The sequence below is a fragment of the Pteropus alecto genome, unplaced genomic scaffold (genome assembly GCF_000325575.1).
Source record: "Pteropus alecto unplaced genomic scaffold, ASM32557v1 scaffold92, whole genome shotgun sequence".
NCBI lineage: Eukaryota > Metazoa > Chordata > Mammalia > Chiroptera > Pteropodidae > Pteropus > Pteropus alecto.
The window spans coordinates 13,793,841-13,811,923 of NW_006432447.1; the positions used below are offsets into that span (position 1 = coordinate 13,793,841).

Below are 18,083 nucleotides of genomic sequence, written 5' to 3' on the forward strand. Positions count from 1 at the left end.
TAATTTTTATTTTTTTTTTTTAACTTTTTTTTTTTTTAGGTGAAGCAACCCTTGGTTGACCTCACAGATTGCAAGGACCTTGTCAGTTTACAACCCCTTATTTTTTTTATTTTTTACACCTACAGCACCAGGTCTTCTCAGGAGATCTCCCATCCAAGTACTAACCAGGCCTGACTCTGCTTAGCTTCTGAGATCAGATGGGCTTGGGCTTGTTCGGGGCAGCATGGCTGTAGACCCTGGTGAAGTTATTAATAGTGCTCCCTTAACTGTCACAAGAGTCCCAGTTTAGATATAAATTATATGGTCACTCTACTGTCATGTAAGAACTTTCTGTCTAGTGGTGACTCAGGAAGATAGAGAGAGAGAAGTTGATGGCTTAACCAGTGAGACCTAAAATACACATAGTACTCATACAGTATATGTATTGGCCTTATTATCACCCAGAAAAAGGAGCTGATCCTTTTATAAACACTTTCTGAAGAATGACCTATTTAATTTCCATGAATCAATTCTTCATCCTTAAAGTTCAGATAATAATATTACAGGCCCATAATCTCTTACCTAAAAACTTTGGAGAAAGGCAGATTTTGAAATTTAGCATTTTTCAGATTTTAGAAAAGTAATTATATACTCTCCCTCCCCAGTATCTATAACACCCTGTAATCATCACAGTACTGTTTCTGCAGCAAATATATGAATATTCACACAAAGTGGGATAAATAAATAAGGAAGTAAGTCTTTTATAGCTTCAGATCAATTCTGGTCATGTTTTGCCATAAATAAGTTTGAAAGAAACTTGTGGGGACAAAATGTTATTTTGTTTTGTTTTTAGAGCTCACCGGATATCAGAATGGCTGATAAGTTGGTTGTGGAATTATATTTCACTCACAGTGATAAATATATTAAATTAAATTTACCATGTAGAGTGTTTAGCAGAATGACCAAAGAATGTATGCTACTAATAATGATTAGTAGTGTTATTTCCTAGAGGGTCCAGAGAAAAAGTTGTGTAAGTTGATCCATAGCTGGTCCCCAGTATGAAATATCGCTCTCTGTCTCTGCTCAAAATCACAGACTTTTCCTTGGATGATCCCAGTCTCACAGCTCCATCATCCATCAACCAGAGCAAACACTGACCCTTAAATGGCTTTGTGAGTCCAGACTCTCTAATGCGATAAAGTGAAAATAAATAAGGCCTTATGCAAATTCAATTAAAATCCAATCAAGGAAAATAAACTGCAGACATCTGCTCTTCTCTGTCAGTTTCATGTCATTTGAATATTTTCTCCTGGTCTTAAAACAAAAACAAGAACAAAACAAAATAAAAAAATAAATAACTGCCTATTTTTCTTGAGTGACTGCCAGGCTGGCATTCAAGCATATAATCCTCTAAATAACTATTTGAACAAAAGCAGAGGAAAGGTAAACAGTAAGGTGAAGGGCACACAAGCTATAGATTATTTGGCTCCTGTTTCTTATTCAGAAATATATTGTTTGGTCAGCTCACTTTTCCTTCAGATAAGAGTAAAACAGTATTTTGAGTCTCTGTGGACATGGTGGTTCAACTTTGTATCCAAATTATCAGTCATGATTGAAAAAAGAAGTCATTTCGAATGTCAAGAAAAAAGAACTCATTCTGACTCAGTCTACCTTGGGGAAGTAAGCATCTATGGTAGCATCCTCATCTGGGAGAGGCTTTTATTCTGTTTCTCCATAGTTCAGCTTGATACGGTCCTTTTGTGATTCCTCCAGCCAGTGAACAAGCAGGTATCCAGTGATGTGTGAAAACCACAACCACAATGTTGGGACATCAGAATGGGAACCATGCCCAGTGGAACTTTGGAGAAACAACCTGCCTTAGTCAGTTTGGGCAGCTATAATAGAATATCATAATGTTGTCTTAAACAACATTCATTTTTCACAGTTCTGAAGGCTAGAAGTCCAAGATTGAGGCGCCAGCAAGGTTAGGTTCTTGGTGAGGGCCCCCTTTCTGGTTTATTGATGACTGTCTTCTCATCATATCCTCACATGTCAGAGCAGAGAGAGAGAGCTGGCTCTCTTCTTCTTATAAGGACTCCATCATGAAGCTTCATTATCTAACCTCAGGACCCCAGGAGGCCTCTGCTAGTCTAGCCTAAGGTATTCCTAAATGGGAAGGGATGGAATTAAGAATTAGGAGTTCCCAGGGGTTATCTTTTTTTTTTTTAAATTTATTTACAAGTCTCAAGACTCAGCTGGAATATCTGAATGAAATGCAACCATTTATTTATAAGACTTACATGAGCAGCTCAGTCTGTCACGGGGACAGATGTGGAACATTTTGTATTTTATTTTAAGGGGTTGATTATTGAACACATTAAGGCTTGTGTCTGGGAAGAATGGGATTATGAATTATGTTTATAATGAAATATAAATTAATGAAATGATAATATTTTAATAGTAACTGTTAAGAACTGCTCAGATGGCTTATGTGGTGCTAAACAGAGCTAGTTAAATTTAATAACATAATATGGATAAATCAACAGCATAAAAAATCCAGTATTTATTTAGTAGTTGGCTTCTATTCTACCCAAATTATTAAATTACTTGCCCTAGTTCACCAACTAGCTACTTCTGTGTAAACATTTTTTGTCAAAGCAAATGGTCTGCCAAAATGTGAGTAGTTATAAGTCCATTTAGCAAAAATCCTCTCTGTGGGTTTAATAATGAATTTCCCTGATTGTTTATGCAATTGGGTAGAATAACCCTCTTCTCTTTCAATCCTCCTCAGACAAAGCCCTGATTGGATAGTGAGGGAGGGAAGGAGTAGGTTTTGTCCTCAGAGGACATCTGATAATATCTGGAGGTGTTTTTTTTGGTTGTCACAACCAAAGGATGGGAAGAGGATGCTATTAGCATCCTGCGGTGCACAGGACACCCCATATAACAATTATCTGGCCACTAAAGTTAATAGTGCCGAGATTGAGAAACTTTGTTGTACATAACGAAACAAAAGATGTAAAATTTCCATCGCTGGTTCTGTAAATAAACATTCTGACAATGCAACGACTTCCATTTAATACATGGCCCTGGAATAACTCGTAGTATTATCAGAGATGGAAAAGAAACACAAAATAAAACACTGTACAATAGCAAGAAGTGTGATAAGGAGTTTGCAAACCTTCTCTTTTTGGTCCACATTACAACCTTGTGAGACAGAGGCCGTTAATGCCCCCAAAATACAAATGAAGGACTGGGACTCGGAAAGGTTAAGATATTTGCCAGAAGTCACTGTAAATAATTGGTAAATCTTGCTTTTAAAGATCATGTCTTCACCTATTATGCTGCATTGTTGCACAGCAGAAGAGAATACAGAATTACTGGGCTTTGGCAGGATGAATGATAATAATTTTCTAGTTTCCAAAGCAGAAGGACATTTGTCTGATAGCCTATGGAGTCACAAGTACTTACTTTTGTCACTGTTGAGAATGAGAAGGAGGCAGCACTGACATATCACCATTTGGAAACTCTGCCTAATGTCCAATATCATGGAAAATCTTTTGTGTGCTATTCTTACATTTAGGCAGAACATGCGTAAAGAACAGTACAGTACAGGATGCCATAAAACCAATTTTAAATCTAACTCTACTACTCATTTGACCCCAGAATCATAACACTTAACCTATCACTATTAATGTTTTTTTTTAATCAAAAAACAGAGGATGATGATTATAGTTTCTGATTCTGTATGTCTTGGATGGGAGCTGAGAATTTGCATTTCTAACACATACCCAGGTGATAATGGTGCTGCTGGTTTTGGGATCCCACTTTGCAAGCTACATTGACTTAGGACATGAGGGTTTAATTCTGCCATAGAACCTCAGTTGAGAACTCTCTAAATTCTAGCTATTTTTTTCTTCATTAATTGTTTACCTATCTCATTTTGTATTTATTGTGTTCATTTCCTGCCTCCTTGAAGAAATTTGGTACATTATCCTATAAAGCCTTTTTAGTTTATATGTGTCAGGTGGCTTTGAATCTTGAGGCTGACACTGATTTGTCTGCATAATACTGCATATTTTAGCTTTGGAGTATTTTTCTCTTGTGTTGTTCATTACCAATATGGAATCTATAGCCTGATTGCCAGACCACCTGCATCTTTTTCACACTGATTGAGGCTGACTATAGAGTGTCCTTGTATCAGTTGTTCAATCTGCCTTCAACACACTATGTGCAGGAGCCAAAAAGCAGGAAATACAGAAGGCCCAGTCACACTTCAGTGCCATATATGTCTCTAGCATCACTTGCCACCTGTTTTTCAGAGAGGAAACAAATTCCTCTTCTGTTTGTACTAATAATCTCTAAGCGGAGAGAAGAAGACCCATGCCAGAAAGCTTTCTCCTTAGTAGTCTCTTTGAAAAGGGTCTAACTTGATGTATCTTTTCAACATAAGAAGGATTCCCACTTATACGATAGTCATGAATATAGACAGGGAGGGGAAGGCTGAGAAATGCTGCTAAAACTACTCAATCTTTAATTATTTTATTTTATTTTTTTGGTCATGTATCCAATTCTTCCAGATCCAGCAGAGGTTCCATGATACCTATATCAATTAGGATCTAGCCATAAAAATAAAACTACCATGCCAAGTCATTTAATAGAAAGAAAGCAATATGAGGAATTAATAACAAGGTGTTAGAAGAGCTGAAAAAGCACACAGAGATAGGAAAAGCAACCCCCCAAAATAGCAATTCCTAGAAGCTGTTATCAGCTACAGGGCTGGAGGAACAGAAGGAAAGGTGGTATAATCGTGGATTAGAGCCACTCGCAGAAGCTGGAACTATGGTGGACCAACATGATGGGAGCTGGAACAATAGTGAAGTCACAGGTACTATTAGTGGTCAAAGAACAAAGATACCGTCCAACAGAGAGGAGGAGAAATATCTTGATTTCCCTTTCCATTCCGCCTTTCCTCCCTTTATCTACTAATGAGTACTTTTTCCATTGGGCTAACCTAGGCAGAAAATGAGTCTGGGAGATGTAATTTGCAGGGTCATTCCCCTTTGATGCAAAGTAAGGGGAGGACCATATTTAATCTGAATGTGAATAGGCAAATAAATGTCACAATACCTCACCCCATCAGCCTTACATATACGCCAAGTTAAAAATTGCATTTATTGTCAGTTATTTCATTCCGCCTTGTGATTAAGTTAGCTGCTAACTTCTCTTTTCTGTTAGATTTCATAGTTTGATGTAAATTCTGCCTCACCATGTACTGGTTCTGTGGCTTTAGCCAAAAGACCTCTTTAAATATCAACCCTACCATCTGTAAAATCGAAATAATACTGTTACCTTTTACTATAGGGATTTTGAGGATTAAATGAGGTAATGTTTATAAGGCAGTTCGCACAATGTCTAGCACATAAACAGCACACATCTTTGTAAGTGAACAGACCTTGTCTCATTCATTTTATGTCTCTTACAGCATCTCGCATATGAAAAAAATCTCAAATATTTATTGAAGACACAGGTATATGTACCTTTCTGCTTTACTTTCTAATTGTATTTGTTTTAGGCTGATAGTTCTTTATTCAAGAGGGGTTGGGATGGCGAAGGTACCAAGAGCATCAAGATGTGTTAGTACTTAAGAAATGTTTTACACTCAGCTATCCTACACCAAATCTAGTACTAAACTTGGAATTGTTCATGGTGAGCTGGTCTTTGATGTGAAGACTTACAGCAGTTCTTGTGAAAGATGCCACTTGGATACCAATTATGTTGTCATTGCCATTATTACTTTAGAAGAGAGAGTCAATTTGCCTTTTGTTTGTCCTAAAAAGCAGTGCTAGCCAGGTCAAGTGGGTCACCACTTTGTGTTATTTTGTTTGAAAAATGCACAGTGAGCCTGATTGCGATCCAAAACCACAAGCACTTCTAATTTCAGCATCTTATTGTCCTAGGGTGTCTGTGCCCGTCTAGGGCCATGTCACTTAGACATTTAAGGCTGGCTTTCAGTTTTAGAAAGTGTTGGACAACCTTCTTTATTTATACAGAGACACATTAAAAGTAAGAAGGATCAAGGGGCCACTTATCTTTTGTTTGGGTTCTAGCAGATTATAGTGTCATCCATTTGGGAGCAAGTTAGAGAAAAGCCAACCCAATGTTGTTGTTTTATGACCAATCATTGGCAGCATGTTGGTAAATGGATGGAAAAAGGTCACCGTGGAAAAGCAAAAGAATAGAAACTGAGTTTTAGTTTGTTGAATTATAGTTGTTTTAACATGAATGTTGTAGCTAAAAAAATTTTACTCATTTATTTTATCACATTCATCTCGGTCAAAGATTCACTTTCATTCTCAACATTAAAATTTTAAGAGACATTTGGCAGATTTTGAGAAAGCTTATTTTAAGTTGAGATAAACTGCAATTTGGAGGACACACTGCTAGAGACAGAAACAAAAGGTCCTGAAGTCAAATACAAACTCTTGACACCTCACTTTTAGAATCTACTATTACATTTTACATGCCATTTTGAGAGAGTATTTTCTGATACTTGAACTTTGATTCCACAAAAACAGATGAGGCATTATTATTTTGCCTTTCAAAATATTTTGTGTTTTCTTACCTCAAATGGACTGTCAAGTTCTACATGGTTTGGGTTCAAGGCTCCACACAGCTCAAAGTAGACTGGATCACTCAAGATGTAGGCTCTGATGCTGGGAGTCTGATTTCATCTGCCGGATCATGAGAAGTCACCTTGGATTGGACTGCTGTGTCTTTTAGAGAATGCTGTATTCTTTTGTCATGTGCAATTGAATCAGTGGAATCATCTTCGTCAATGTCAGATAACTTGTTATTACTGCTGATGATCCGTTAAGGCTTAAATTCTTTTGCTCTGGGAAAATTGACTGGTTTATGGGAAAGTTCAAATTAAAAGGCGTCATTCCTTAGAAAACTCAGTTTACCCAGTAGTTCTTGATATTTTTTGGTCAGAGTGACCATCTGGCTTAGCCATCTCTAGTTACCTAATACCTATGACTCTTACTTAACTGGTATCAGAACTAATCCGGAGTTTAAGCTACACTGAGCATTAAGAATTAGAATTACCTATCTATTTAGCCCTTTACTATAATACATTCATGAATCCAAGCATTTATTCACTTATTTGTACACTAATTCATTCAACAAGGATTTCTTGAACTCCATTAAATGCCAAGTTTGCCAAGAGACACTGGGGATTGACTCTAAGCCGTCTTTGCTTTTCAAACAGAGCCAAACATAGTACCTGCCCTCGAGAAGCTTTATAATGCAGATGGCATTTTTTTCCTGAACAATCACACACACATATATAAAACTATAGTTTTGATAAGTACACAAAAGAAATCTTCGTAGTGCTACGAAAAGCTAGCATGGGGGAGTGTGACCTTCCCAAAGAAGTGAGAGAGTCATTTAAATGCTTTAGATAAAAAACATAGACACAAATATAGTGGACAATTTGGTGATGGACAAGGGGAGGTGGAGTTGAGGGGCTAGAAGAATGGGGTGAAAGAGTAAAGAAGTACAAATTAGTAGCTGATGGTTGGTCACAAGCACAGCATAGGGAATGCAGTTAGCATTAGTATGTTGGCTAGGTGGAGGGTCAGGGGAGGGAGGGAGCAATTAGGGGGATCATTTTATGAACTATATAGATGTCTAACCAATGTACTATATACTTGAAACTAATTAAAATAAATATTTTTTTTAAAGATTAAACAATTTTTTTAATTAAAAAAAGACATTAAAAAAATAAACAAATAAAAGTGAGAAGCAAAGTGTTTTACACATAGTACAAGGCCTTGTAGTAGGAAATAACATGTCTTTGCCAAAGAACTAAAGGGTAGCCAGTGGCTAGAGCACCAAGAATAAGACAGAAAGATGGAAGATGATTCTGGAAAGAAAGGCATGGGTATGACCCAGAGAACCTTATAGTCCATCATGGGGATTTTGGCTATTATCCTACAACAGATGGGAGGTCATCATGTGGTTTAAGCCAGGGATCTTGGAAGGGTGAGAAATTAGTGTAGGGATAGAAATATAGGAAGGTGACATATTCAGATCTGTATTTCAAAAGGATTATTCTGAATGTAGTATAGAATGGTGCACTTCCCACCTGGGCACTACTGACTTTTGGGCTAGATGATTTTTGGATGTGGGCGCCGTCCTGAGCATTTCAGGATGTTAAACCACATCTCTGGCTTCTATGCACTAGATGCCTGCAGCCCTGACCCTTTGTTATGACAACTGAAATGTCTCCAGACTTGCCAGATGGCCTCAAGGAAGCAAACTTTCCCCTAGTTGAGAAATTCTTTACCTTCTTTGAATAATAATTATATCATTTGTAAAATAGCTATGATCTGCATACTTTCTTGACTGATATTTACTTGGTACATACAAAATTAAAAATACACAATTAGATATGAAAACATATTTAGAATAATCAAGTGATCATAACAAATTATAAAATTTTAAAAGCTGACAAATATCATTGACATAAAAAATCAAAATATTTACTTATGAAAGGGCTCCTTCCAAGACTTTGGGAAGAGGGTCTTGCACAAGTAAAGAGCTCTGAAATTCTCTGACCCTCACAGAAGGCAAGTCTCTGAACAGGATTCATTACATTTGAAAGGTGGAAATTAGATTAGAACAAAAGTCATTGACAAGGGTTCTCCCAAGCAGGGTTTACTCTTGACTCTACTTGGAAGTAAAAATGCTCTTCTGTTCTTTTCCTCATACTGTGTTACCAACATCCACAACAAAAGCCTTTTCATTATTACAAGTACTTATTACATTTTAGAAGAGAATAAAACTTCTATTATCCAATCTGTCTTTGAAAAAGAACCTTTTGTTATTTTTAACGCACTACTTAATTATCAAGTGACAGTGTAGGCTCACCTTAAAAGCCTGTTGATTGGAAGATTGATGGTTCAGTGACTGAGTAAGCAAAAGACCAGGATGAAAACATTATGGGCCTCATTCTAAACTTTATCACTGATATTATCACCTTAGAAACAACTTCCCCTATAGCCTCTTTATGAGATCCATTGAAGAAATAATTACCTGTTCCAAAATCTGTTGGAATTACCAAGGTATCTCTGAAGATCTATTAAGTGATTAAGGTTTCAGAATTAGGCAGCTATTGGTTACCAAGCATATTTATGAAATCCTATATAGTGAGAAACTTGGCCACCATAAAAATGACCTCCCTTTTATTATATATAAGCGGAATCGTATTCCTAGAGTTTTATACTTTCAGAGAACTTTCTTCTTTTGGAACAATTAGATTTATAAGAGCCAGTTGCATTAAAGTTTTGTTTTGGCTTAATCAGGCTTATATTGAACTCTAATCTCCAGTTGCTATTTTTAGTTTCAGATAACAATAGCTAATGTATTTGCTAGGGCTGCCATACAAAATACTGCAGACTGGGTGGCTTAAGCATCATAAATTTATTTTCTCACAGTTATGGAGATTTAGATTTCAAGATCAAGGTGCTAGCAGGGTTGGTTTCTTCTAAGACCTCCCCTGTTAGCTTACATATGGCCGCCTTGTTACTGCCTCTTCACATGGTGGTCTATGCATGCATACCTCCAGTGTCTCTCTGTCTTAATCTCTTCTTCTTATAAGGACACCAGTCAGATTGGATTAGGAACCACTCTGATGACTCTATTTTAACATAATTACCCCTTTAAAGGACCTATCTCCAAATATAGTCACATTTTGAGGTGCTAGGGGTTAGAGCTTCAACATATGAATTTAGGATGGGGACATATTTCAGTACATAATAGCAATCCTGTATATTTAGATGGAAATTTACTCTTTATGAAATATTTTCACATATGTTATTTTAATAGACTATCTTTAAACTCTCAGTGATCATGACAAGGATAATTTTATTTTTTCTGCATTGCTTGGGAAAAATGAATTATTCACATTTATATTTTAATATAATGCATGTGTCATGAAACTATAGCTGTTGAGAGTAGTATAGTCCCTGCTTACTTCATTCCTATGATCCCAGTATAGTTTTTCTCTTGTTTTGAACCTGAGCTTTTGTGATGAAGGCAGCTTATTCTTTGGTTTGTGTTGCATTGTCAGAGAGATGGATTTTAGTAGTGACATGTAAACAATTATTATGACTTCCTAAACTTAAAAAAAAAAGATCAGATTCTGAGCTGTCCAGGGTAGGTTACAGGTCTCACTATATGGCTGGCTTTAAGTACTGATATCCCTTGCAATCTGAACTCTCATTCTCTGGATATTGGATATAATAATTTGTAAAAAATTCTACCAGAAATTTATTCACCACAGGAAATAATCTATTATAACAAATAAGCATATGTTTACTAATAAAAACATATGTTACATTTGAGTTTCATATGAGAGGATATAGAGTGCATTGAAGTCTTAATTTAACTGTTTTTCCAAGAGGATTTAATGTCTTGTTGTTCAAATATAGTGTATGTCATCGCTATTATTCTTCTATGTACATGTGACTGACTGCACCTTCTGAGTAGTTGGAAATGCTCTTGAAGAAAGTAGGTGAGTCTAAGAGATCCAGAAAAGCTTATAGATTAAAAGGAAAGTTGGTAATGATAAGAGCTATTGAGAGAAGTGTGAACATAAAAGATATTGAACCAAAATAAAAAATCTTAGACCTTGCTAAGGAGTGTGGATTTAACGAAGCAAGCAGTGAAAATATTGAAGAACTGTTAACATCAAAGAGTGAAAGAATCACTCTCTAGAAAATCAGTCAACTTGATATTTGTTGTTCCAAGGAAAAGGAAAATGAAGAGCAATCTTATCAACTGTATAATTTTGAAACAGATTTTAGAAAGTATATATAAAATAGTTGTTGCAAGTGAGTGTGTTTGTGTCTTGAGCAAAAATATCACCTTCAAAAGTTGAAATTTTAAGTGTAGCTGTGTTACCAGTAGCAAAGGTAACCCAAACCTGTCTGTTTTGAAGATTTGTTGGCTTCTTTGGCCCATTGCTTCATAAGTGACTTTAATCAAAGATTCATGGCCATTCATTTTTCAGTCTCAAGAACCTAGAATAGAGGATTACATTTTCTTCTTTACATTCACAAGTTTGGCAATTTACTGTCTTAGCCCTTCAGTGGCTCACTCTCACTTATGCACCCCATCTAACAGCAAGTGTGACCACAGCCCTCAAGCCCTGCTTCTTGCAACCAGACTTTACTAGAGAAACTCTTCCATTTATAGGTAACCATTAAAAAGTACTTCACTAAAGGTGTTTTTCAGCCATTGTTATCTGTGACATTATTTCACTATTTGTATCCTAATGTATTTTCATTGAAGTATAGATGAAAAATGTAATTATACCTGATACTGTGCAGTATCTAGTTGTCTTAGTGTTAGATAATTAGGAATTGATATTTATTTCTGCATCCTCAGTGTTTAGACATAGTAGAAGCTCATATTTTTGATGAATGAATGAATAAATGAATGAATGATAAATAAAATAGCCCTTTGTAACATCGCCAACTTCTAGGATGCCTGAGAACTTCATTATTGTGTGAAACTTTCTATGAAGAAATGTATTCAGAGTTACAAACACCTTTCACATAACCTTTTGGATTACAAAATTGAGGTGCTGCTTTATTTCATATCAGAATTTTTCATATAGAATATTCTATGATTCTCTTTTTGAAACCTATATTTTCTCTTCCTACCTCATCTATAATTACTTCAGGGTCTTATACTTCAGATACAGAGTAACTTTTATTCTCAAGCTGAAACTATTCCTTTGAGACTGTGCCTAATGTGCTACCCTACAGGCCAAAAGATCAAACAGGTGTTGTTGTCTAAGAGAAGAGTCAGATACAATTACATGCTGTACATTTGGCTTTGGATGAGGACAGCAGGGCCTTTATTCGACTTCACACTTAGTTACTTATGCTATGGCTCCAGCCCTACCACTCCTGTCCCCAGTGCAGACACACAGCTCCTTCTCTCTAAATGAGGAAAGTTTATAATTAAGCTTGTCCTTTGCCCCTGGTGCCAACATTATGGTGGGGTATCAGTTCATTTCCATGTGTTGTGTCCTCTAGAGAATTTTTCTGGTGCAGCCTAACTAGAAAGGTGTCTTCTCATTAATGTTATTGCTACATCTGGTAAATTCCTTCCTTTCTGTTAGAGTTAAAGATAGAATTTGTTACTCAGATTTACAATATAGTAAAAAACATTTTTCAAGAGTTTCTTGGAAAAGCTAATGGACTGAATTTCTCAGGTGAGTATGTGAGAATATTGACTTATTTCTACTTATTTATTTTTGTTTGGTTTCCAGAAATGGAATGCCATCAGATAAGGGTACTTACCAAGGCCATATAAACTTATGTACTTTGCGTTTGTCCTACAGTTTTATTTTCTTATCTGCCTTTCTCTCTCTCCCTCTTTCATTGACTTGGAAATTATTTTTCATTTTAAAGCACTCATGCAATAGCATGTGTTTCTGTCTATTTCATTTCTGTTGATCATTTCTATTGACTAAGGATCTTGAGAAATAAATAGAAATTTATAGTTTTTATTTTGGAGAAGAGGAAGTTATGTCGACTTGAACACAAATAACTTCTTTTAACGTTATCATATATTTTGAAACTGTTCATCCAAAAATAAAGAAATCCCCATAGAAATTATGAACTTGGCAATGATTAACAACAGTTGCTAACATCACAAGAAAGAAAAGCAGCCAGATATTGTGTGGCTCCAAGTGGAAGAACACAATATTACCTCCAAAATATTCTTGCCGAAAAGTTAAGTCTGAGTTTGATCAAACCTACATCAGACTAGCAATTTACAGGAAATACAGGGACAAAGGGACATATTAACAGGAATGTAATCTGCAAAGTTCTGTATTTGTTTATTTAACAAGTGAATTGCAAGAAGGGACAAAAAAGGAGTTGGAGGGAAATCTATAGATTTGAAGAGACTTAAGAAACTGCTCCTACTAGATATGAGAGAGAAAGATTTGAATTTTTGTCCAAATTCTTCATTCCACTGGTGAGTGAATACAGTCTTAGTAAGGACAACCAATTTGGCCAATGTCATACAGCTAAAATATCCCTTTCTGTCAAAGCTCTTGTTTTCTGGTGCCATATGTCTTAACAGGAGCATGGACTATCTCACAATGTACATGAAAATCATGATTTCCAACTTATATAGAGCTCAAACTCAAAGTAATGGAATAAAATTTTTCTTGGTCTTATGAGTAGAGAGTAGTATTTATTTTTCTTAATTAATTTGAATTTTATTATTGGTCATATGCGAAATCATATTCCATAGTTGAAAAAAAGGAATTCAGATAAAATGGAAACATGAAAACATCTCATAATTCTTATCCTCGAAAATTAAATTTACCCTTTCCAGGTGCATGGCATTAGCTAGAGAAGATATATGTATAATGCTGAATTTGCCTTTGAACCAAATCTATAGCAAATTATAAAGTACACAATCAAAACCAAAATAACTTCATTTGATTAGCACACTTGTTCCTGAGCTAGAATTAATATAGACCAGAACTTTCCTAATCCTTTTTCATAAACATATTTGAAAGTTAATGTGTTGGTTTGCCATGTAAGGAGGCAAACTTTCTCTGCGTTTAACTGAATTAGGATTGAAATAAATCTTTTATGCAAGATCTCGTTCTTTATATCTGGTGAGAATGAGCAACAGGAGAAAGCTGACCCTGGGAAAGTAAACATAATCAAGGAAAGATATGATGTATAAACCTTTTTTTTCTATTTAAAATGTATTTTTACATTCACACTTACCCTACATATGTAAGATGTAGAAGGATTCAAGACATGGGAAGATTCAAAGTATATGTAAATGGAGGAACGGATCTGAATCTTTACCATATAGGCAGAAAAGAATATATATTGTGCAGATATATGAGGACATATGCTTTTTCACTATTCCTTTCCCATTATTGCCATTCTTTCCTTAACATTTGAACTTGACGAAATGTACATGACTGTATTCCAATGATATATGGACAATAAAATGTTAATACCAGCCGAATAGTCCAAACATAAGGCATATTTGTCTATCAGTTATATTGTAAAAAAAAAAAAAAAAAGAAAAGCAGCTGCTAATAGATAGCACACCCTCTTGAATATAACAACACAATTCATTTGTTGAACAATTTTGGTGATTTATCTTAATTTATAACTTTTTTGTATTACAACCAGAAAATTAGCACTTGATATTGAACTGCTAAATCAACATCTGGAGTAATTTTGAAGTAAGAAAATGAATGAATTTTGACTGATCACCTACTATGTGTAAGACACGGGGCTATGTAAGCCCTTTAGAGAGAGTAAAGTGAATAATACCGCATTTGTAGTAAATACATTCTTAAACCATTTCATAAGAATTAACTGTTTTGTAAGAAAATGTATTTTCTCAATATCTCTTTGAATGCTGAGCACTTTACCAGAAACTGAGAATGTAGAATTAGATGTCATGTGACATAAATTTTTCTCATTGCGCATTAGATTTGTCGCCACCATACTTTCAGATTCATTATCAAACACATCATCTGAAACAGAATGCAATATTTAGAATTGGGAGTTACAGAACTCATTTCTTTGAAGAAAACTCTAGTTTAAGTCAGCCCATTTATTTATTATGAATCGTCTACCTTTGTCCCTTTGGACAGTTAAGACAAAGAATCACATCAAGGATGAGACAGGGAGACTGAGGTACTGTTGTGTAGAGGAACCAATCAGGAATATTTTCTGATTGAACTGTCATATCTATATTAAGTCAATCAAAGTGCATATCTTAATTTGCCCTGCAATTGAGATATTATACTATATTTAAAAATATATAATTTTCTGTTGTCCAGACTAATAAAGGTTTACGGTAAAATGGATAACCCCAAACAGCAGATAGTCATGGCATTTGCTCTAGCCATTCACTCATTCATTCATTTACCCTTTCACCAAATACTTGAATGACTCTTTTATGCAAGTAATTGTATAATTATCCCTGATTTTTTTTTGTCTTCATCATTTCCCTTTCTACTGGCTTCTTTTTTTAACGTATAAATAACTAAACTATGTCTGACCCACTTGAAAAAATCCCTGAGTTTGTCTTCCCCTCTGTGTTTCTCTCTCATTCTTTTCACAAACTTTAAAAAACTTAATCTGTTTTCCAGTATTTCTTTATCTTCTACCATGCCAGCCCATAGCAGTGTATAACTTTTTTTATCACATTCCTGAAATTGATGTTGCTAAGGTAACCAATAACCTAATTATTATTCAATTGAATATAAACTTAACCACTCTGCAATATTTGACACTATTAATTGCCTTGTTGACATTGTCCTAAAATGACTTATGCATTGGAAAGGAAAGAATTAAAGCAGTTAGCCTATGATCCGTCCTTCTCTCCATTACCAGGGAGGAGTGAAGGGTACTTTGGGGAAGGAAATAAGGCAATTACTTTGTCCAATCTCCTTGTAAACATGATAAGCAGACTATTGGGCAAATAGATTAATGATCTTGCTAGGAGGAGAGTTCCTTCTTATGAAATGCTTTTAGCAGCATGTTCTTAGTCTGCAATTGGTATGAATCAAAGATACCTGACCCACTGGAAAATATTGTATAAACTAGTTGGCCATTTGAGATATAAATTAAGAGTTTTATAATCTACGCTCCCCCTACTGGGTGAGGTAACATTCATAAATCATTTAGGGTCGTTACCTTCTTTGTACTAGGGAGTCCATGTCCAATGTTGGTGGGGCAGGGAATAACTGAGGAGCCACCTTCAGTATACCAAACCTCTCCCTGGTTTGTCTGTGCCCCTTGTTTGATTACAACGTTCAAATTATTTGTAAAGACTGCTTTGGGGGGAAAATCACTAACTTGTGTCAGTCAGACTTGATAAGCCAATCCCATGTGTTAGTTCAATGTTTGCATATTTATTAGTTTCCCTCCCAAATCTTTATAGGCTCTTCTTGTTTTTTTGTTTTTGTTTTTGTTTTTCCTTTCTTTCTCCCATAAATCTCTCCCTTCTCCAGAGGTTTTCCTTTCCTAATTTAATATACAATTATTGGCAACCACATCCCTACATATAATATCTAATTAGTCACTGAATATATTTATAGACTCCCTCTGATTTTCGCTCCCCAACATAGTGAATGGCCCTACATCTATCAAATGGTAGATGAAACCAGATTCTTTCTTCTCACTTATTTTTCACATCCTGAAGTCACAACATCATGCAAGTCATATCCCTTATACTAGTTCTATCAATACCATTCCCAGTGTGTCACTAGTTCAGGATCTTTCACGTATTAATAGAATCATTTTATACCAAATTAGTTTTCTTGCCTCTAGTTTGGTTTCCCTACCATTTGTCCCTTGCAATGCTGCTGGAGTCAACTTGCTAAATGCCAATCTTCAGATTCTACATATGCTTAAAATTCTCCAATGGTAACCTATAACTATCAAGATTACATTAATACAAGGGCTTTCTTGATATGTCCTCTGTTATCTCTCTACTCTTATCTTCCAGAAATAACTTGCATTCTTATTGTCAGTCATTGTGCTTGGAATTCCACAAATTTATCAAGCTATTTGCCATCTGTGGTTGCTGTGAACTTTTACAAAATATTCTTTTACTCTCTATTTAGATAATTATTTTATATTCCTTATGCTGCCTATTCTCTTATGTATTTTATTCTATTAGTAAAAATTTTAATACCACAACAGCCTTCCTTTTCTAAAATAAATCATGCTTGGTCAGGATGGATAATCATTTTAAAGTATTTTTGAATTCTTTTAGTGTTTCCTTATGCTTTTTTTGTGCCTATGTTTATAAGAAAGATGGACATTAATTTAGTTCTCTTTATTTTGCCATTCTTGCTATGTTTTGTTATTGAAATAATGACATCCAACTAGATGAATTGAAAATTTTTCTATCTTTTAATATTTACTGATATAATCTATATTACATTCATATTAGCTTTTACTTTAAAATACAATAGAACTCGGTATAAAATGGTCAGATACTAAAGGCTTATTTGAAGATAATTATAACTTTTCCAAGTTATATATATAACTAATAATTTTTCAGAACACTACTTTTAGAATAATTTTGGAATGATATATTTTCTCCCAAAATTATCTACTTCATGGAGAACTTTTTAAACTTTTTCAGCATATAATTGAGGATGTTATTTTCTTATAATTTTTAATTTCCTATCTATGGTTATATTACTTTTGTGAATTATTTTTTCCTTGTTAATTTTTATCAGAGGTATGTTTATATCTCTATCCCTTTAAAGGTTGGGCTTTGAATTTACTTATATTGCCTATAATTTGCTTAGTTTTTGATAATTAATTTTATCTTCAAATTTATTATTTTATCCCCTTTTCTTTAAGGCTTGTTTCCTTTTTTTCATTTTGCAAATTAAATTTCTAAGATAACCAACAAAAATAAAAACTATGGAAAGAAAAACAACAAAAATATGACAAAAATATAAAATTTATGTGGAGGAAATTAATATATATGTTTGTATATATATGCATGTATATACATATATATATAAAGTAACATAAGTAAACATAAACAAAATAAACTCACCAGTTAAAAGACAAATGTGGTCAGAATGCATAAAACATAAGGAAGTTTACAGAAAGATATAAAATAAAAAGATGGACTAAAATCAAGCAAATGCTAGCCAGAAGGAAGCTGGTTTAACTGCATGATTATTAGACAAAATGGACTTTGAGTTAAAATAATAATTGGGGATAAAGAAGGTAATTACATAATGATAAGAGCTTCAACTTACCAAGAAAAATATAATAATTTATAGTCTGTATACGCTTATGAATTCAGAGTGGTAGACTGCAACATACCTTTCTCATAATCAATAGATCAAGCAGAGAAAAACATCAGTAAGGATACAGAACATGCGAACAGCACAATTAATAATCTTGATATAATGAAGGCACAGCTTACTAAAGGCATAGAATGGAGAATACTTATTTCTTTGAAACACACTCCTGAAATATTTATGAAAATTGACTACAAAT

At 34.7% G+C, this 18,083-nt stretch overlaps 2 pseudogenes; one reads left to right on the forward strand and one right to left on the reverse strand.

Moving 5' to 3' along the window:
• The window catches only part of LOC112475950, a 75,738-nt pseudogene that overhangs the window by 22,190 nt on the left and 35,465 nt on the right, over window positions 1-18,083 (forward strand).
• Window positions 117-235, reverse strand: LOC112475992 (annotated as a pseudogene).